A 21,845-nucleotide genomic window follows, 5' to 3' on the forward strand; every position below is an offset into this window, starting at 1 on the left:
AGTCCTAGATGGAATTACTGAGTACCTCACACATGGTCCTTAGTAATCAGGGCTTTACAGTGAATGACTCTGAAACAAAATGTGCTCTAATTATTTAGAAACTCGTTAAAAAAAAACCACACGCACACAAAAATCCAAAATGGAACGTATAACCGTGTTGTGAGTTAAGCAGTTACCACAAACTCTTGTCAAAAAAACCTTTATGCAGTTCCACACCATCCTCTACCGAAGACTGGAGAGTCCTACAGTCATTTGAATTGTGTAAATGAACATATGGCACAAAAGTGATAAGACAAAACAATGACCGCTTTCTATTGTGCCTCTGAACTACTTTGTTCTGAAGCAGCCAGCCAGAAAGACAGACAGTGTTCTCCTTATTAGTTTTCTGAGGCACTGATTTAACATTTTGTATAAGAAGAAGGGGGGGGGGGGGAAGTCAACTGCAGCTGGTTCTTAAATTTGCATATATCAGTAGATGAACACATTCACTTCCCAAAGGCTTCCACATATTCATTTTTTTACAATATTAACACCTCAGCTACCTTCGCAAAGTTTTAACATGTACATCCCTAATCAATGCTTAATTTTCTATAAAGCATCAGAAGTTTCAGATATTATTAAAAAAAAAAAAAAGCCTATTTCCCCTTTCTGCATTTAGCAGCCAGTTCTGGATATTTCCAGTAACACGCTCAGCACCCTCCTCTCTAAGCAGCAGTGTTCAGCACATTGCATGATCTTTTTGACACTAGTGGAAAAAGCACGGACAGTTACTACAGTTTTGCAGCGAGATCCTGACTGCAACCAGTTCCTGCTGTACCGATGGAGAGAGGGTACATGCAACACTGGCTTCATCAAAAGACCGAATCTTCCCAGACGTATCAGAGAACCCACACGCTGGCTTCCCTAGCCTGAAGAACGTGGCTCCTAATGTGCAATATATGGACTTAGCTACGTTATTGCATTAATCACACAGGTGAACATTCACATCAGGTCCTGGATATATACATTTCTGATTCTAACAACTAATATCAAAACACCAAAGCTAAGAATAATTCTGTAGTCAGGGATCACTGGGGGGGAAAAAAAAAAGCGTTTGTAAATGATTATGAAAATTCAAAAATAATTTGGTTATTCAAGTAAGTCTTTAAGGAAGATTGGGTTTCTGCAGTGTTACCAGTATGGATCTTTATCTTGTAGATACCCATCTCTGCATCTTGTAGGTCAATTTCCATGCACAAATCCTTGTAAACTTGAGAGCTATTAACAGCTTTCTCAAAAATAAGAAGCCCCTTCCAGCCTACATTTATAAAGATTTCCCAGCTAACTACATGTGCAAGCATTCCACTGCATATTCCATTCTCACATCCTTGAGTCACTCTCCTGTTCTCATAAACACATGAAGATGCTGATGGTCCCTGAAAATAGTAATTTCTGACTCTAAGGGGTACTGCAGCATATTTCGATCCAATGCTCCGTAACCCATTTCTAACACAAAACTTTTACAATTTAAGAGCAGACAAGAAGAACTTTGTGTATTTCCCAATAAACATATTGCTTTCTAAAGACCTATTTGCAAATCATTATGCTGCAACCTTTTCTCCTCAGTGGGATTCAACATCAGATTAGCAGCAGTTAAAAACCTGAGATTTGTACCCTGTGGTTAAGCAAAGAAGAAAGCTGTGCTGGTTGTTAATAGTTTGGTCAAATGTGACTTTTAAGCAAATAAGAAGCTTGGGACTACTGACTGTGATTTAAGTACTATTCTACATGGGACAAGTTCAGGCTTTGTAATAATAGGACAAATTTTTGATGACAGGTTCTAGAACTATTCTAAGACTTTCCGCAGGGGAACAGTTGTACATACAAAACTCACGCTGCTAATCACTGCAGCCATTTGTGAACTTGGTTCACATACAAGTGAAGCTGATTTCCTGCTGACTTCTCCAGCAATTATATTTGGCTTTATGAGCAACACCCGCAAGTACAGTTTTACAGGTTGGCTATGAGTACGGCTGAGCTGATTATTTTAACTTGAACCCACAATGTCTGAGAGTTCCCGAGACATAAAAAACCCCTATACACACACAGGTTATGTTTTCCAAACATGAAATATCCTTACAAACTGTGAGCCCACTGTGAAGATTTCTGGAAAACTTTAATTTAAAATAAAATAAAATAAAATAAAATGGCAATCTAGCAGTAATCTTCCCAAAAGATATAAAAGAAATAAACCTGCAAAGTGGATTATGTTGTTTGTAACAATACCTAGAAATTTTTATTTTTTTCCAGACATTGCAGAAACCATCCCTATCTTCAAATTTTTCACCCTTTCATGCCTTCTATTACATGCTAAAAGCATTATCAAAGCCCTTTATGTTGAGGATAGATTTTCTTTCTGGGTTTTATTTCAGAACTTAAATCAAACTTGTCCAGAGACTGATTCTCATTATGTAACCCCTTCCATTCGGCCAAGCAGAGGTGGCTTCTAAGCACCCAGCTATTCAGTACAAGCTGTGCCCTTCTCCTCCTGCAGACAGAGCAGCTCCTGGCTCCATGGGCCTGGTTCTGTGCAGCTACGAGGCCTTAGCATTGATGCAAGAACAGTTTTTGGGCTCCAGCTTCACTATTTGGACCATTCTGATCTCTTTCCCCTGGAAAGCACATGTTCAAACTGTGAGGTCTCTATGACATGCACTGGCTTTTGTACATCCATAAATAGCCTTTAATACTATAGAAGTTATCACCAATTAGGCTGGCCCAGCTGTGGCTAGAAATTTGGGGGGGGGGGGGGGAGAAAAAAACAAACAAACAAAAAAGAGTATAGAGAAAAAGTCTAGGGGAAAAAGGCGGAAGGGAACAACAACAAGATTACCTGATACAGAACTAAGCAAACTCTAAGAGAAAAAAAACTTCACACTATAAAGTAGAAACTAACCTGGGGCAAAATCAGGAATTCTCAAAAATAGAATGAAAAAAAGTTATTACAAATGTATAGAAGGTTAGCATTTCCCAAAGAAAGTAAACACGTGCCATCCTCCCCCCCCCCCAAGTGAGCAATGAGCAAATTCTCCACCTAAGTGACAGAACAGGAGAGCTGGGAATGCGAAGCGTAAGGCGTGTATGAAAGAGAGCTCCCTCTGGATTCTGGTTCTGCTTGCGGCTCTTGCCATCTCGGAGATTTTGGCAAGTGGTTCCCCCCTCTCTGTCCCCCTGCTTTGCCACGTATCCTTGCCAATGCAAACAGACAAGACAGACTTTTGGGGAGCAGACGCTGCCCTCTTTGGTACTTGTACAACATGCTCAAAATCAATAATCCCTAAAAGATCTAATTACTAATAAAATGTCCAGAACCAAGTCTTTCGGACAGCTCAGTACTGCAGTACACTCTGATCTCACCTTTGTCATAACTGCAGGGTCATCTGAAAATACATTTGTTCAGATTTTACAAGTCTAAACATGCAAGTTCTGTCCTCTATGCAGGACAATGAAAAGCTTAGCAGGAAATTGTTTTCTCAGGTAAGTAAAAGTTCTCAAATATTGAAATATTCTCCTTTATTTCAAATCCTGCTTTCATCAGCATTGAAAAATTTTCAACTGAACATTCAAAAAAAACCTTAGTTTTGTGTCAAAGTTGTTGGCTTAAATTTAAATGACTGTATTTTCATTTTGTCATTTTCCTTTCCCAAAAAATAACTTTAATAAAAGAGATTTTTAAAATAAAGTATTTAATTTAAAAACATAAAAATGCAAAATTATTTTATTTCAGGTGGAAGATTAATGGAAAATAATCTTATCAGTGGAAAAAAATTGTTTTCATTTAATCCATATTTTGACACAAATATTCTATAGAAAAATGTACTGAGAATGTCTGTTTCCCTTGCCTGCAATATTCTTCAGCAGGAATTGGTGATGATTCAGAGTTTCCATAATCAGATTTTAAATTTACACAGAAATTTCAAACTCTTAAAAAAAAAAAAAGAAAAAAGAAAAAAGAAAAGGAGAACTGCTCTCTATTTTTTTTTTACTCTACTCTATACACTGACAAAATGATTCCCTAGAGTTATTACCATAATTCAGAAGCTTTCAAACAAGAACACTACTTAGCCTCTGGCACTTGTCTCCATATGGGAGGTCACTGGGCATAAAACCAAAGATTTTTAAATGCATAATAGAATTCAACGCAGGAGAAGCAAGCAGGGCCCATAACCCAGAGGTCAATAGACTAAAACCATTCTCTGCTGTATTTAGCAATAAACGATGGCACTCAGCCTCAAGCCTTAGGCTGTTGCGTACAACTGGGGCACCAGTTCACATCCTACCTTCCCCCAAACTAAGAGAATTAGATCACCATTCGCAACATTTCCAAATATCAAAGTCTGGCATGGAGCATTGTGGGGTTTGGGTTTCTGAGAGGTATGAAGGAGGCAACATCTACCCTCTTTCAAAGCAGAGAGTCCTGACCAGGCAGCATACCACTGCCAACTACCAAGCTCACACAGTCATGTCCATCTGAACCTAACACCTACAAAGATACAACTCTGTGCTACAGCTGTAAAAGACAGTTTCCTCTCCTTGTACCACATTCCTACCATCGCCTTTGTGCTGGTGCCAACGGTGAGCTGGATCAGTGCCGAGGGAAGGCAGGCCTGCGCGGACTGCAGCAGTGGGACCTTCTATTGGCTAAAGCCTATCATGAAACCACTCTCAGGGACAGCCGAACAGTACTCCCAGAATTAGGAGTCCTGGGCTAAGGATGGTATATGGCTATCTGGCTCACTCCCAAAGTCATTCCCTAGTCAATCCCTATCCCCCCAGTTTATTAATTTGACTTCAAAACTCCCGGCATCTCTGGGGGAGTAGAGTGACAGATGCTTGAGGCCAAGGTGAGGACCTGGACCTTGAGAGAAATGGATAACTGCTACTTTTCTCAGCTATGCAAAAGTTGAGAAGACACAGCTATAAAGTATCTGGTCATTATCAGCAGCTGGATAGTCAAATATTTGGACAATAGTCCTGCTTTAGATTTATACTTCAAGTATACAATTAGCCACACAATTACATTTTATATTAGATAGATATTAATTATATTGTTACAACTGTAATCATACAATTTGCTATACTGCATACAAGCTCCCTGCATACTAAATTTATCTTACTAAGCAATAATAAATTACATCTATACAATGATACTTGCGCTATGCAGTCTATTTCTTAATGGTATTAGTACAACTGCCAGCCACCTGGATGACTAGGAAACAGTTACCACATCATCATTTTTATGGACAGGAACTCAAGTTTTACTATAAATATGTCAAACTACTATCATAAAGCAGTGATTGCAACATACTAAAAAGCCACATTACCACTGGCTGTTCTAAGAACTTCCTGAGAAGGAAGAGTTTGGACCATATTATGCACAACCATTTACTTTTGTTCAGTTAGAGCAAGAGGATTGTTCAGCACCAGCACTCTGTTCAGAATATACTGGACCTGTCTGAGTTAAGTTACCTATTTATTTTGCATGTCCCACCCAAGAATTATTCAGTGAAAAAAGCTTAGCTCGTTTTCAGATTAAGTAAAGATCTGTCCCCCAAACAGGATTCGCCAGACACAAGCATGTTGAACTACTTGTTACTCTCTCCACACTCACAGGCTCCTGGGATAATTCAGGTTGGAAGGGACCTCAGGAGGTCTCTAGTTCAATTTCCTGCTCAACACAGGGTCAGCTATGAGGTAAGACCAGGTTACTCAGGGTTTTAAGCAGTCTAAAGTCTTTCCTTCATTAATAAGAGCAAGGCTAAGTAGAAGTATATTTAGCCCATGCATACAAACAGTCTTTGAGCTAGCATAGCAGAAGCAAACCCCAGTACCAGGAGTATAGCGAAGAGAAATCTGAGCTGGATCCACATGACCCAGCTTCACTGGAGAAAGCCCTCTGTGCTGAGCTGATTAGCTTGAACACAGTTCACCATGAAACCATCACAATGCTGCTGATCCCCAAGCTAAAAAGTATGCATAGACCTTGCGTATTTGCTCCCCCATTCTTAAAGCTGTTACCTAGAGTCACCAGGAACCACGCTTATCTGTTTTTCTTTTAAACTTATGAATAAAATGAAAGCACAGTTTCTTCTGAAAAAAACATTGTTAACCTAGGCCAGTTCTTCATGCACTGTTGCACTAAAAGACCATGAAAAGGAGTAAAAACACATACCTAGACAAGATGTAAGGTTGACTCTTCTTGCTTTAAGCTTTCTTTCAGTCCTCCCTGTTCTGCATAAATGACACTTATTGTTTCTTAATCTGAAATCAGATTCATATCACTCAAAATTACTTAGAAAGCTTAGCAAAGCAATTTCATCAATTTTTCATAAAAGTTATGAGTACTTATGAGTTAAACTATTATGCTGTGATAATTTACAAACAAAACTATATAGGTTTGCTTGTATGTAATAGAGGCATCCGAACTGCCCTCACATATTCAAACATGCAACAATATTCAGGTGTCCCACTCAACTTCATCATTACACACTGTTCAAGTTATAATATTAAGGAATTCATCCATGATTTAAAAAAATACTGCATTTTCATAAACTAACAGTTAATAAAAGAATCACAAAAAGACAGTATTTGAAAGATTTTTAAGACAGCCTACGTGTAAGTCATCAAAATATATAACTGTTTTCTTCCTACAGGTCAAATGAAATCAGATTTCCTTGAACAGATGCAGAAGTAAATTTTGGTGTACATAATATACAAATAATACTGATGCTGACAGAGAATCAGTAACATAAACAGGATTTTGCAAGTAGCAAATTCTAGGGCTAAAGTTATAGAAGAGAAAGAGAGGACAGATCTTCAAGTTTCTTGCTGTGTTTCACAAGATTAAAATTTAAGCAATCCAGAGTGAGACTGGGTAAATTTTATATTCAAATGCTTCTGGCTGTTCAAATTTAGTCTCCTATTCAAGCTCTGCTAAGAATCTTTCAGAAGGCAAACAATAGGCTTTTCAAAAATAAGAGAGCAAATCTCTGATAAAAATAAAAAGCCAATTTCAAGTCAAACAAATGAAAAGTATTAAGCATCGTTTTAATAAATGAAAGCACGGAAGAATTTTTTCTCCATAAAAATCGAAGATTTCATACATGGCTTTTAGTCAATAAATACCAATAAATCTAAGGGAAAGCATTTATTTGTTTGCTATTTTAAACTGGTTCACGGATGTACGTGTCTGAAATAATCCAATTGCATATTACATAGTTAAAATAACAAAGTTCCTTTGTATATAATTTATTTTAGCTGACAGCCAATTTTGAAAAGTGATTATGTTGCACATAGATAGAAAAAAGTTATTTAAAATATTACATAATGAAAACACCCTCGCCAAATAGGTAAAATCCTTCCTGCTTGTACTAAGTCTCAACAATAAACATCCATCTAAAGGACTATCCACCAAATCTGAATTAAGGGGTCGGACAACACACCTATGTGATAGCTTCAGTGCAGCTCCTGCCTACTGGCTGGAAAACCATGACACCCCTCAACCTTTTCTGCAGGATTTTTAAACTGGAGGCAGAGGAGAAAAGAAACAGCAAAGATGCAGAGCAGCAGGTGCCTAACAGGGACTAGGCACTCTCCATTCTCATTAATTTCAATTTCTGATTACTTTCTAGGCATCTACATAGACCCTGTCACTGTAACTTAGACAGCTATTACTACAAGTTATTAGCAACAATCTTTTTGCTGCTGAAGGGAGCAGCAAACAACTTCCATCAGCGCTAATGGAAGCAAAAACAACAGCTGCCACCACTGTTGCTATAGCTCTTCAGCAGCCAGCTCTTGGCCCACTCCTCAGGAGAAGACAGCTATGCAGCGGCTGCTGAGGCTTACTACTCCACTCGTTTCTAACCATTTTCTGCCATGGATAGATATAACCAGACAAACACAGCCTAGACATTCAGGGCCTATAAAGAGTTTTCTCATGTTGTGCCCCATTTGCTATCAGCAATCTATGAGGGATCAGAATGCAGTCCACGAAAGGATCACAAAACTTGATTAAAGAAGCCCACACCCTCCCTACAACGCACGCATTCCTGAACGTGATAAAAAACGAGAGCAATTAAGAATGAACAAACATTACTCTTATTTTTTAGTAAATGAAAATTTTGTGATCGGACTGCACAATAGCACATGCAGATTTTTCTTTCAATAAAGTAACATGATTCATGAGTTATTTACTTTTCCTAAATCAGCAAGATCCCTTTAGATTAAAAAAAGTCAAGAAACACTACAACAAGGAACTATGTCTACAGGTCTACAGGCTGCACAAAAATGCCCACAGGTATACAGCATGCATTGCATGATCCCTCATACAAAGAAAGTGGGAAACAGAAGATACCTCAGCCTGAGAAACCAGACTTCTGATCCTTCCCAGGTCTTTCAGCAGGATGTGTGCCAGACAATAATATTAAGCTTTGTATACTCTAGGAGAAATTGTTCCACCCTAACACAGAACTTCAAGTAGGACTGTATATTATACACATGAAGCTAAGTACTGGAAAATATAGTTTATTTTCCATGAGCAAACTTTAGTATCTTCTCTGCTCGCAACTTCAAGTGTAGTTTTTCCTATGTGGAAATCACTTCGGACCACAGTTCTTTTTTCCTCCTCTCACAAACAACAATACTAAGGTCCCTTCCTTTAGCATACTAAAACAGCTTAAGCTTCCTCACTCAGTGTCTCTGAATTCTAATATACGTCAATAATTCTAGCAAAGAGAACCAGGTCTAAATCACAGATTCTGGATTTAGGTAAGTGTGAAAAAAAAAAAACCCTGCTTTTAACTACACTCTCCCAGATCTAGGTCTACCAGCTGAAACTGGCATAGGATTAGGAAGGAACAGTTTGCAAACACAAACTGGAAGCACAGATTTCATTCTAACCAAAAGCCTTTACCTATGCAACTCACGTAACGGCTCAGACCAACTTGCAAGCACTGGGCAGAAAAGCAGCACTGTCTCTGTAGCAGAGGCATTCCTTTCCTTCCCTTGTCATTCTGCTGCAATTTTACAGGTCTCTCATGAGGTCATGCCCTTCCCATAGTAAAACACTATAAGAGTATTTGTTAAGGTATCAACTGAATAAGAGGTTTGGGGAAGGGTTTCCCCTTATATCCCTCAAGTTAGTTCCCTTTAGTTTAGAAAGACTAAGTTATGCGGCACATTGCATAACTTATTATATTATTGTATAACATGTATATGTAGGCACTCCTTACATGTATATGTAGGCACTCCTTATATTGTTCAGGCTCCAATTATACAAATTAATTCAGGGAGATGCTCTGTATGAAAACCAAGTCTACCACATGTAGTTATTACTGTGCTATACCTAAAAGATTTTTAAAGGGCCTTAGGGCTTACAAAAAATGGCCAAAAACACTCAACTCATCCCACAAACAAAAAGAAGCATAGATTTTCTGGAAGATGACAGTAACAGTGCAAAATTTTTGTACTTACTTGTAGGGTAAAGAAGGAGCTCTCTAGGTAACTAGCACTCCCAGTTTCTATGGATGCATTCGGTATCCCAAGGGAGCTACCAAATTTGCTCAATCCAAAACAAGCCTGCAAAGTCTTAATGTCTAACACACTAATAAATAAATTCAGTATTTTATTCTCCTGAAAGGACTAAATGAACTGGGACTGGAGCCTAAACTAGCAGACACAAACTTTAAAAGCGAGCTATCTTGACAATCAAAGATATGTATTTTTGCTAAGTAACTCACTGAACCACGGCAAAGATTTTTACAGCACTGAAGAGAGCGCCACTTTTTGACTTCATAATCAGCTTTGGAACAGATGAGGTCCCCTCTTGTTATACAGCTTACTAGTATTGATGAAAGCCTAAAACAGTGAAAAAACTCTTTTTCAAGGTCATGTATTTGAAATCCATGAAAAGCAATCTGGCGAAACTCTTAATTATCTGTTTACTGCTGTATTTAGTTCCAAACAACTCAAATTTTGTATCTGAAAGCTTAAAATCAGGCATTAAATAGTATTTAAGGGAAAACAGGTACACTTTCAATTCTTGAGTGATCACTATCGCTGACAGTGTCAAGGAGTGATTTATTTTAAAGCACCTCCAGACTTGTTCATTAATGCTCTAATAGTTGAACTACAGTAGCAGAATGAAGAATGGACACTACTTGAAATACAGACTCGATTTAAATAAAAATCAGAAACACTAGTAAGTCAAATTGAAGGTTTTCTGAAGGCTCATGTACCACACGCCACTAACAGGAATGAAATGGCGATACAACCTTTCAATACAGGTAGAACATAAAAAAAAAAAAAAAAATCCTTTTCTCTCTGGCTTGCTTGTCCTCAAACGGCTCTTAAAATTTCAACCAAAGAAAATATTCTGCCAAACGCAGTCAGTACTACAGACGTACAAAAAGCATCGTGAAACCGAAGTACTAACTCGAGGTAATACTGCAATAAAGCCCTTTTTTCTTTCCGCAGGATCATGCTGGAAATCAGGAGAAGCTACAGAGGTAAGTGGCTGAGAAGCAGAAACATTCTGCTAGTGATGGAAGGGATGGAAAAAATCTCTTCCCAGTTTTCCGCTCCCCAGCTAACTTTACAAAAAGCATACAAGACTGACCAATGTTACTACTAAAACATTCTTTTTACATCCTATTACTCAACTTTGTTCCATATGAAATACGCTCAAGGTATCCTGAAGGCTTAAAAAAAAAAAAAAAAAAAAAAGGATTAATGTTATGACCATTGTCAACAACATTTTTACTGAAAATGGCTCCAACAGCAGGTAGATACCTTGGGGGGTGGGGGGGGAAAAAAAAAAAAAAAATCAGTCAACAACCATGAGAAAAGTTCTCCCCATAAGAGGTAAGACCATCAAGAAAGCTTCATAAGGAAGAAAAATACAGAAGACTTCAGTATGCATCCAGCAGAGCTTTTAAAAAATATTCTATTAAAGAAACTTCTTTTTTCCACTGTGCTTCCTGGCATTATGCCTAATTACTGTGGTAAAAAAGAAAAATGGATGAAAAATGATCCTGCATGGCTTAAACTTTTTATAAGCTCCTTCTCACTCCAAAATTATATTTGCTCTCCACAAATGTTAATTTATTTGCTTAAAAATATCTAGGGTCGCTGAGATATATATTAAGTAATATTTAAATATATTTTATTATTGCAAGACGATAATTAAATTGTATTAATAAAAAGCAGTGAGTCCAAAGTTGTGCTTTTTATAGAACTATTCACCTAAACATTTCCAGTCATTTTATAATCTTGACCTTAAAGTCTTAGCCTACAAAAGATTATACCCAACTAGAATTTCAGAGGGAAACTGCTTCATAGCCAGCTCCCACAATGTTTGGTTCTCACTCTACAAGACTGATTTAATGGTAAGACACTAACTAGCCAACCTGAGCTGGTTTAATATTCAACTCCGCATTTTTAGGTTTTTTCTTTTTTTAATTAAAAGTACCTCACCTCTATACGACTTCATTATTTCTTGGCCTGAACATTGTTACATTCTTTCAGAATATTACCTGCTGGTCTGACCATCCAGTCAGTTCTATAATACGATATTAAACCTGTTTAGCCAATGGTACAAATTAGGCAGCTATGAGCTTTATCCATCATCATACAGCAAAGCAGTGAAAGGGAGAAACAGATGCTATAAATTTTGTGGATGGACTTGCAGGATATTTAACACAGCTTTCCAGTTCTCAGGCAGAAAGTTTAACAGCAACTGTGTGACCAAGTAAGCAGAGAAACACGTACCTTTCAGATCATGCTATTATGCTGCACACTGATGATACTTTAGAGGAAGAGGTCAACCCCTTTATTGAACAAGCTACACGCAACAGAAATCAGGGGCATTACTGCCAGTGAGCCCACCTCCTAAAGGTTAGGTATAAATAACATCAGCAAGCTATCCGATAGATTTAGAATCTGTTTTCTTGCATGAAAAAGCCTACAGAAGGTAGTCTTCAAGTAATACTGCAAAGCAAGGCAAAAGAAAACTACGTAAAAACTTAGGAAAAAAAAAATTTTTGCTGCCAGAAATTATTGCTGCCACAAATTAATCATTGTTCTCTCTTCTGATTGGAAAATACTAGCTAGGAATATTAAAGGTCTTTCATGACAACACTTCACATTTTATCCATGCTTTAATCAGATGAGAAAACATGATGCCATATTTTCTTCTTCCATTATTTACAGTGCCCACATACAGAATGTTTTTATTAAGTGAAAGAAGGCATTTTAGGGCTTTGCTTTGTTTTTTGCTATATTTGTTTCTTCCTCTATCCATACCCTTTAAAGACTTTCGGCTTACTCTGTTCCTGAAGCCATTAGAAACTGAAGATTTGCATTCAGACTGACTGAGACTGCCCCACATCAGCAAGTGCCATTCATAATGAATCCACAACTGGGCCTACTTCTCCTTACTCTCAGGTTTCAGGATGGCTTTTCCCTTATTGTTAGTTGCTAATTATAATAGGTTTGTATGGATTAGCTGCACTAGCATTGCATTCCTGATAAACTGTGACGCTAGGTAGCTAATCATCTCCTTGTTTTCCATCGCTCCTCTTCATGGTTGTTATACAAGCTGTTCTTGTCTCTTTGTCTTTTTCAATTTTTTTTGTCTTTTTCAATTTCCCCGCTCCCTGGCCTCACAGACCCATTGATCTTTCAATGTTTCAGGAGACAGCTTTAGAGCAGGTAGCAGGCTATTAGTTCTTCCATTGCATCTCAAGAAACTGATGATTCTTTTACTGTCTAAATCGAACATAATCAGACATATAATTCCATCTTGTACCTTTAAGTAATGATTACCCTGTTGTAAATGATACTTTGTTAATTCAGTGGCTCCATTTCTGAATCACAACATTAAGAACTAGTGCTGGATTAGAAGCAGATGACAACAGAATGACTGTGGTCACTGTGCGTATATTTTCTTACCTTTCTCTTCTCCAATATTCAGACCAAATCTGCTTTTACTAGAATCAGTATTTGGGGGAAACAGATGACAACACATCTTTCCCACCATTCTTAACTGTAAATTACTAAGGAAAACAATACTGACATTTGGAGTAATCATTTTCTATAGCAGACTCCTCTTGTGAAGCTGTACCTTTCTTAAGGGGAAAGAGCTGGCTAAAAAGCAGAACCAACGAGACCTACTGTTATTCTGCACATCTTGCAAGCCATTTCCCAGGAGCCGAATACAAACAAACCAAGAACCAACCAAACATTAAAAGGGGCTGTCTCACTAATACGAGCCATAGTTAAGTAAACTACAAACATTTCACTGCAGAGTTAAAATTGTTCTGTATGATTGTTGGTAGGGTTAAGTACCATCTAGGAGATAATGAGCACTCTCTGTTCTTGCTGAATATCATTTTGTAGAAAATAGCAATGGAAAGGATTTTCCTCATTAACAAACCATGGCAGGAGAGGCGGGGGGAGGAAGAGTACGGAATCAAACTTAAGACAGCTAATTTTTCCATGATGATAATGTTCTTCATTTCCAGGTCATTTGAGCTTCCTATTAATTATAGGAAGATGAAGGCTTTACAATCCCCCTTCTCTCTCTCGTTACATATGTAATTGTAAAAGCTACCTTGCTTTGATAAAACATTAATCTCTGTACTTCTCATTAAGGCATCACAGACTGGTAGTGATGGATGACCATTTATCAGAGCACATTTTCAGAGCACACTGTAATACCACCAAGTCATCCTTTGGCATGCGAAGGCACAACTCCAGAATCTTAGCCAGATTACACCTTTCTGTTTGTTTCTTTTAAATCAACTGCTAAAGTAGCTTCTGAGTCATATCAGATACAGAAATACCTGACATTTTATTTAGGCGTAGTCATACCACATTGAATAATTCTTTATATGAACAAATACACTGAACTGTAATTACCTTCTGCAACTTGCCTTCTTTGCAATACTAAAGGCAGAAGGCATTGTACCCAGGAACATTAGTAAAGAATACAGGCATGAATGTTATGCAAATTTAAATAAGACCAAAGAGATGCTACATCTTCATTGTAGTGGATATGACAGTGCTCATTTTGTATTGTAGTAATTACAACTCTTGTTAACTTATCTGAAGATATATTGATGCAGTTTATTTGATCTGCAGACCCTCAGAAAAAGAAGTTTGGGTATACATCTTCATTCAGCAGTTGTTCAAATATCCTTTCAAATGCAGCTTTTCACTATATGTGTTCTGTGGCCAGGAACAGCCATAAAATCCTACAAGAAATATTTATTATGACAAATTACATATTTATAGATCTACAAATATATCTAAAAGAGACATTTACCTCCTTATAATACCTACTTACAGCTGCTTCTAGAATTAAAAAAATACTAGACTGAAAAAGCTATGTCAGTCAGCATCTTTCATTCAAAAGAAATACACAAAAAGAAGGAAACATTCAACTCTCAAGTACTCAAAATACTAGACTGGAAGCTATGGAAAAGTCTGAACACAAAATGACTCCATTCTCTCCATCTAAACTTCCTCAGTCTTTAACTTAAAAAAAATCTTCGAACAGAACATTAAGTACAGCTCTTTTGAATTAATATCCCACACTTCACAAAGCTGGTTGCCCTGTCAGGTAAATTATAGTGTGCAGGTTAACCAACTTAAAAACTTTAAAATAGCAATTCATTTTAACTTTGGGGGAAAGACAAAGAAAACGGTGACTCTTTTATCCTTTTATCTGCAGGAAAACCAGTCCCTAACTTTCAGCTCTTGTGCTTCTGACCAAGTTCAGTCTCTCACACATACTACTTGTTTCGAGAGTGTATTGTGCACATCTCCCACATCCCCCCCCAAAAAAGAAAAAAAAAAGCTAGACCATACCATCTTACCTGTTAACTGTCACAAAAATGAAGATTTATGGTGAGAAATCACAGACCTTTGGATTGAAACAGTCAAAGTATGACGTTAATTCCAATTGGAATGTGTCGACTTGTCAATTTAAGTAGTTCTCTGCAACTTAAATGCACTGGTATAATACCCTTCACAAAATATTTTCCCTTCATCCTATCCAACAAAAAAAGTTGAGTTTCATTTATCCTTCAGTGCAGCCTCTTTTATATGGCCACACTAATCTTACTTTAAAAAGGCTCTGAAGTTCTAATTAAACATTTAATGTTTTTAGTGCTTATCTAAACCAAGTTAAATTTGGAGTTGTTTTACTTTCTCAATAATTATCAAATAGCAAATACAGAGCAATAAGCATTTACTTTTAGAAAAAGTGTTAACATCATATAAACTGAAAAATAAAGGTAAGATGTCCTCACGTTTCCCCATCATTGGACATTATAGCTTAACAACAACTTGTGGAGAGACCATAATAATTGAAGGGCCCCCACAGTTACTTCCCTTCTGCAAAAGCAAAGATGCTTTGTTGTGGGACAACAGCCATCTGATAGTTTCACACAGAGCTTCTAGATTAGGGCCAAAGAAATCCCTGGTAAAGCATTTACTGTAGATCATATAAGCAGGACACAGGAATGGCAGGCAGGATATTTGTTACCATCATTCCAGCAAAATTTCAGTATTTCATAACCTGACAGGTATCAGTCTCTAAGGATTCATAAATCACTAATTTCTTTAGTATTTTGCACTTTCTATCACAGTTCACCTCAGCAGAACAATACCAGAGTAACTAACTGTTTGGAAACCACAACTTTTCTTATTATTTATATCAGAAATCGTATGTCTGCTTTGGCCTCTTAGCAATACTACAATGCTCTCATTCCCTAGATATTTTGTTTGTTTGTATTTCCTTTCAATTCTGACTGATTTAACTTGTTGTTGCCCTTAGCACAAGCACTGGCATTAGCAATACAACACATCAGCATCCGCCTGCCATCACAGAAGCACAGGTAAATACGGACAGTCAATAACCAAATGCTCCCATTTTAAAATGAAAGAATGGCATTCTGTGCTTGATAGAACAAACACCTCTTGCTGGCCTCTCGACTCTGTGAAAAAGTGACAGTCGTTTACCTGCGTTACATGTTTGTAAATGCAAGCCCTTACAAGTGATTAGACTTTGCACAAAACTTACTCAAAACGAATCTGTTCTATGTTTAAGCATACTCAGGACATAAATATGTAGTTTAAACGCCATCTGAAGTGATATAAAACACAGCCAAATGCATTGTGCTCTTCTTCCCCTATAAACATATCCAAGAAATTTTACAGACATAGCAGGGCAGATCGCTCTGATCTCTGAAAAGCAGAGTAGCTATTTCCACTCAGATTTACAAAGATAAAATTAACTGCATACTAACAGAGCTTTTGTCTTTCCACTGACTATAGAAACTGTACAGATGATCAGCTCAGATCTTGTGTACTAAATGTGTCTGCACTGTAGCTGCATAAAGCTAGACGACTGAATAATACCCCCCGCAGAAGTGTAACTTGCATGTTTCCCTGGCCTTTGAAACTACCTTCAACTATTCTATTTTACACTTTTTCCCACAGCACTTGTCCTCAACCTTGTCCTCTTGAAGTTACTAGCAGTAAAGGTCAGCTGTACTAATTAATCCGTGCCAGTTTTAGAATTTTAACTGAACTGTGGAAAAACACTTCACACAAACAGATAAACACCTGAGCATTTAAATAAGGGCATTATATTTATAGTAAGAAATGGCAGTTAACAGTATTCTTCTTTTGGACTTTCCATATAGAAGCACAGCACAAGGCATCGTACAACTCAAATACTTAAAAATAAAGCTAAACAATGCATACAATTTCTATTCATAAATTGGCACATTTTTCACAGATTATTCTTCAGTATTTCTAAAGGCAGCAAGGAATAAGATTTCAAAATGTCATACAAAGAAAATATGTGATGACATCAGGGAAAGAATCCAGACCTCCCAACTCCTTAATCTTATGTTCAATCCGCTAAACCTCGTCAGTGCTTTCTGGAACCACAGTTAAATACAAAGACAGTATAAATTATGTGAATTTCACCTAAAAAAAATTTTTTTTAATTAAAATCTACTGTTTTTCCACACCAAGGAAACTCAGTCCTTCTAAGAGTAAGAATGAAAGCTCCCGACAAAGATGAGAGGGAAAAAAGCTGAAGGGATCAAACATTTTGCCTCAGTCTGAAAAAACAATAGCTTTTTTCAGACGTCAGATTTATAGCAAAAGAAAATGAGAAATTGCGAACAGTAGAGCAGAACTCATTTGTGAAACCAGCAGAATCTTTCAAACAGGATTTACTAACGAAAAGAAAGCATGCTATGCAGAACGCTATCGGAAACAGGGATCAGAAACAGGAAGTTCTCATGTGAATTCGACTACTTTACACAGAGACAGACTGAACAGTAACTAGACAGCTGCCAGTTCCACGAGATGTCACCATTAAGGTGAGAAAAGGTAAAATATGTCTCAAGGAAAAGTAATCACCTGAAGATTTGACACTTGAAAATACCTGAGTTTCTGATGGTAAACCAGTACACCGAAGACATTAAAGCCAGAAAGGACAATTTTAATGCTATCCTATTTTTTTCTTTTTCAGTGTCCAACAGTAAAGAGGGAAGGATAGGAAAGGTGATGATCAGTGGCCAAAAACCGTTGAAGGCGAAATGTTTGGGAGAGAGCTTTAACTAAATTCCCCACCACCACCACCACCCCAAAACCCAACATAGGACAAACAAATCATGTCAGCCATTTTCTCTCTTAAAAACAAAACCACAAGTCCATAAGAACTTTAAATTAAGCTGAACACTGTTGGTTTGTTTTAGAGAAATGGAGACCGAAGGAAATAAGACCAATCCCACTGAGTTCTTTTCAGACTCAGAAAATGCATACAGAGTAAAGAACAAAAAACAGATTTCAGGGCACGTTCTAAAGCCAATGATATTCTTCTGAAGAGTTAATGCTTTTCTGTTGTGTTGATGGGTTTTGAGATTATGGAGTCGACTGGGGGGGCAAAAAAATAAGACAGGATTTAACCATCCAAATGCAACTCTAAAAGAGGAACTGTTTCAAAAAGAGTGCTGGCCCAATTGACTCTTCACTCCCATATCATTATGCCTCACCTTGAAGATTATTAAATGTTTATATAAGAAGAGTTGCTTACTGAATGAATCTTTCCAGAATTCAATACAACTACCTAGACACCTTAAAACATGCATTAGGCATGTGTTTATCTTCCTGCAACTCTCTCGATTCTTGTTTATACTATTTTTGCTGTCATTCAAATCCTTTCTTCTGGGGAATATGGGAGAAAACAGAGCTTAAAAACCAGAAGTCCCATTAGCCTTTTTTTGAATACACAACTGCTTCATGCTCACAGCCCTTCAAAGAACAAATATCAAAGACAGAAACATAATTGATATGTACACATTTCAGGATGCAAAAGAATTTAAGTAGCTACTTAGCCTGTAGCAGGAACTGATCCTAGCCATGAAAAAATGTGTTATGCCAATTAAAGCCTGTCAAATAGCTTGACGTCAAAACACTTTAAACACTGAAGTTAGTGCAATTTTCCAGCAAGCTCCAAAACAAGAACCTTAATAGGTTACTGAAACACAACACAAAAGCTACCTGCAACTGATACCCAAAGGCAAATATTTGCCACCTACCTTTTCAGGAAAGCATATACTGATGATCTACTCTTATCAGCAATAATATCAATTTTTAATAAAAATACTGCAAATACTAAGTTAAATATCATAGGCATCAAAAAGCTAAACCATTAGGGATATTCACTATGATAGTTTCTGTAAATAAACAATAACAATTTAATCTTGTCAAATAACTGTAAGTAAAAGGAGCTCTCTATTAAAAACCAAACATATGTCTTATTGCCCCACGTGCTCTCTTCCCCCTCTCTATGGTATTTGGTATTGTCTCTCAAATTTCTTGATAAAGAGCATTAAAGAGATTTGTTACATAAAGTGAAGCTCCCAATTTCACTGGAGAGCCACAGACATTTCAAAAGACACCTAAATCTTAGTGGCCACAAAAATAGCTAACAACAAATAATTTTACAAAGTATTTGTGACCTTTCATCTTTCATAAATCCTGGTTCTGAAAGCCAGCTTACACACAGGTTCTCATTAGCTATTTGCCATTGACACTGTGAAAGCTAAGGGCAGACTTAGATCAGATGCAACTTTGTAATTTCCTTTATTTAGAGCTTCATATAAAAAAAGTCATCAAAACAGCCCAGGAGAGAAACCCAACCAAATGAAACTCTACTTTGGATAAACAAGTTGCATATGGCAAAGCAGATGTTCCTGCAGTACCTGCGTGCTGAAGTAGTTCAGGACTGCCCGTCCATCTTATCCCGCAGATTCACTTTCTCCAGCTTCAGACTTGCATTAAACCTTGAAATAAGAATCTTAGTTTTAGACCACCACTGCCACCCCAAAGGATTCCAGGCTATTTTTTAGCTAGCTACTAGCCACTGTTGGCTACCAAACACTAGAAAAATAAGTGCTAATTGATGCAAGCCATGTCAGAAACTGGTCTGTCTTCAGGCAAAATCATCTTCAGTCTCCACTGGAACCCAGCTATCGCAGGAAAAAGAATAGCTAAGCACAATACTTATAAAAACGCCAACATCGCTACAGCACATTCTAATAGCAAACAAAAATAGACTGAAGAAAGCAATTAATGCTTTTCATTAGAGTTACTCAACCCCTTGCTGTTGCAAGAAGTGCCACAGATTCCTGAGTGACTGAAATTTTACAAGTTTATTTCCAGTGAAAAACTGTAGCTGGAAAAAATCTGTTAGGACATATACATTCAGGTTACGAGTATGCCCAAGAAGTGAAACTATTTGTTGTCGGGATTTCCCAGACTCCTAGAAAACAACCTATAGAAAACATGTCCATTCATTAGGACCCACTGTATTTTGTCATAAGTTACTCCAGGCAACATGCGCAGAACAGAGACAAGACATCAAGATGAGAATTCTATTTGAAAAATAGGTTAGATTGTGAATTTTATGCTGCTTTAAGTGATCCAGGTTTCATCACGTGAAAAATAAGGTAGATATGCCTGAAGGATGCATCCAAGCACAATATGAACTTGAAAGCATCATTCACTACTTCAGAAAGTTACATCATATCTCAATGAACTCTAAATATCTTCACTAAAATGTAAACAAAACCATCTGGTTATAAAGTTGGCACTAGCTGCACATCTTTTTTTCCCCTGGGAAAAACTGCCATATACATGGAAGTATATTTGTAACTAGAATTAGCAGGCTGTATTTTCATTCAGAGGGACATTTCATTTTCAAGTTAGTAGGCAGACTTCAAACATTATTTCAAATACTCATTTGTCAGAGTTGACAAGGATTCTAAGTTCAACTAGCAGTACAATCATTCCTACAAAGGCTATTAATATACTCCTTGAATACATAACTCTTAAACCAAAGAACAGCCTTTTGCAAGGAATCATATCTGATCCTCTGCAGCCTCATATGTGGCAGTGTACAAAGATGCTATTGAAATCTTCAGCAGGACCAGGGAGTTTCATCCACACTATGCCCCTGAGAAAACACAAATTCTCAAAATCCCAGACTGAAATAGTCTATTGAGAAAGATCACTCTCTCTCTCCCCACCACTCTGCAACAAATCATGACAAGATGTAAAGACCATCCTGGCCCTCAAAGCCAGGCTTGAGAGCACATAGAAGATTGTCAAGTCTTCTTTTGACCTGCTTTATAGGAGTGGGCTATTTACCTGGTGCATAAATAGGAAGTTTACACAAGGACACTTCAAGAATACTACAACCTACAGCATGTTTATGCAGTGAAAAAACGTTATTGCACGTTCATGCTACTGGCTCCTATCTATAACACTTAAAGATTTTCTCTTCCCAGATCAGCTAATTTGTTTGCCATTTGTGAATGATGGTCACATGAAATTTTTAATTCTTGGTTTTTTCAATATATGAAACAGTTCGACTTCAGGGTCCAAGACTACTCTATGTGTCCAATGGAGAGATCTCATGATCTCATTTGAGAGATTCTCTGATCTCATTTGAGCCTGAAAGGCTTTAGGAGTATGACATTTTTAATATGTTAATCAATTAATTGATCAATCGATTAATTCAGTTAATAGTAAATATTGCAGCTGACTCCCCTCTGGATGTCTCCTTTCCTTTCTTTGCTCCTCCACCAATGCTTTTGCAAACTAGCTGTAATTCCAGCGATGGGATAGTCTAACTCTATTTAGATGAAACAAACGTACTCTGCAAAATCTGGGGGTTTGTTTACACTCACAGGTGATGCCCCCAAATAAGCATTACATGATTGCATGATAGATCTTACATGATAGATCTTACATTAGTTTGGGGCAATAGCATAATCATAGTTTTCCTAACATGGAACTCAACAGCTGTTTAACACACACTTGTTATATGAAAATTAATTATAAAGAAATGAAATATTGCAATTCAACAGGGAATAAGAAAGTACTAGGACTATAAGCATTCTACTTCTAGGATATGTGCCATAAAAAATGCCAGAAGACCTTCAGTGTCCACAAGCAGTTTATTTATTTGAACATTTAGAAGATGTTCATTAAATGCAGGGCGATATTTCGCTGAGGCTTCACTCTCACCTGAAAATTACCTGTTTTTGTCATATTTCACCTGTAATCTGGTTTTGCCCATAACACAAACAACCTTTTCTATAATGACTACTTTTCACCTTGGAAACACCATGGAAAGATAGATATACATAATTCATTTAACTTTGCAACACAGGTTATTTAAAAATATGTAATGGAGTATGGTCAATCACAACTAT

General features: G+C 37.2%; 1 protein-coding gene across 2 annotated transcripts in view; it reads right to left on the minus strand.

Annotated features, from left to right (window-relative positions):
* The window catches only part of SMPD3 (sphingomyelin phosphodiesterase 3), a 139,816-nt gene that overhangs the window by 91,000 nt on the left and 26,971 nt on the right, over nt 1-21,845 (minus strand). Inside the window, exon 1 of one of the 2 annotated variants that reach the window (XM_026102096.2) lies at nt 19,329-19,399. The exons of the other annotated variant lie outside the window; for it this stretch is intronic. The gene's annotated coding sequence lies outside the window, so the exon portion shown is untranslated. Of the gene's footprint in view, nt 1-19,328; nt 19,400-21,845 lie in introns of those variants that run through there. 2 annotated transcript variants of the gene reach the window in all.

The sequence above is a fragment of the Dromaius novaehollandiae genome, chromosome 13 (assembly GCF_036370855.1).
Source record: "Dromaius novaehollandiae isolate bDroNov1 chromosome 13, bDroNov1.hap1, whole genome shotgun sequence".
In the NCBI taxonomy this organism is placed as follows: domain Eukaryota; kingdom Metazoa; phylum Chordata; class Aves; order Casuariiformes; family Dromaiidae; genus Dromaius; species Dromaius novaehollandiae.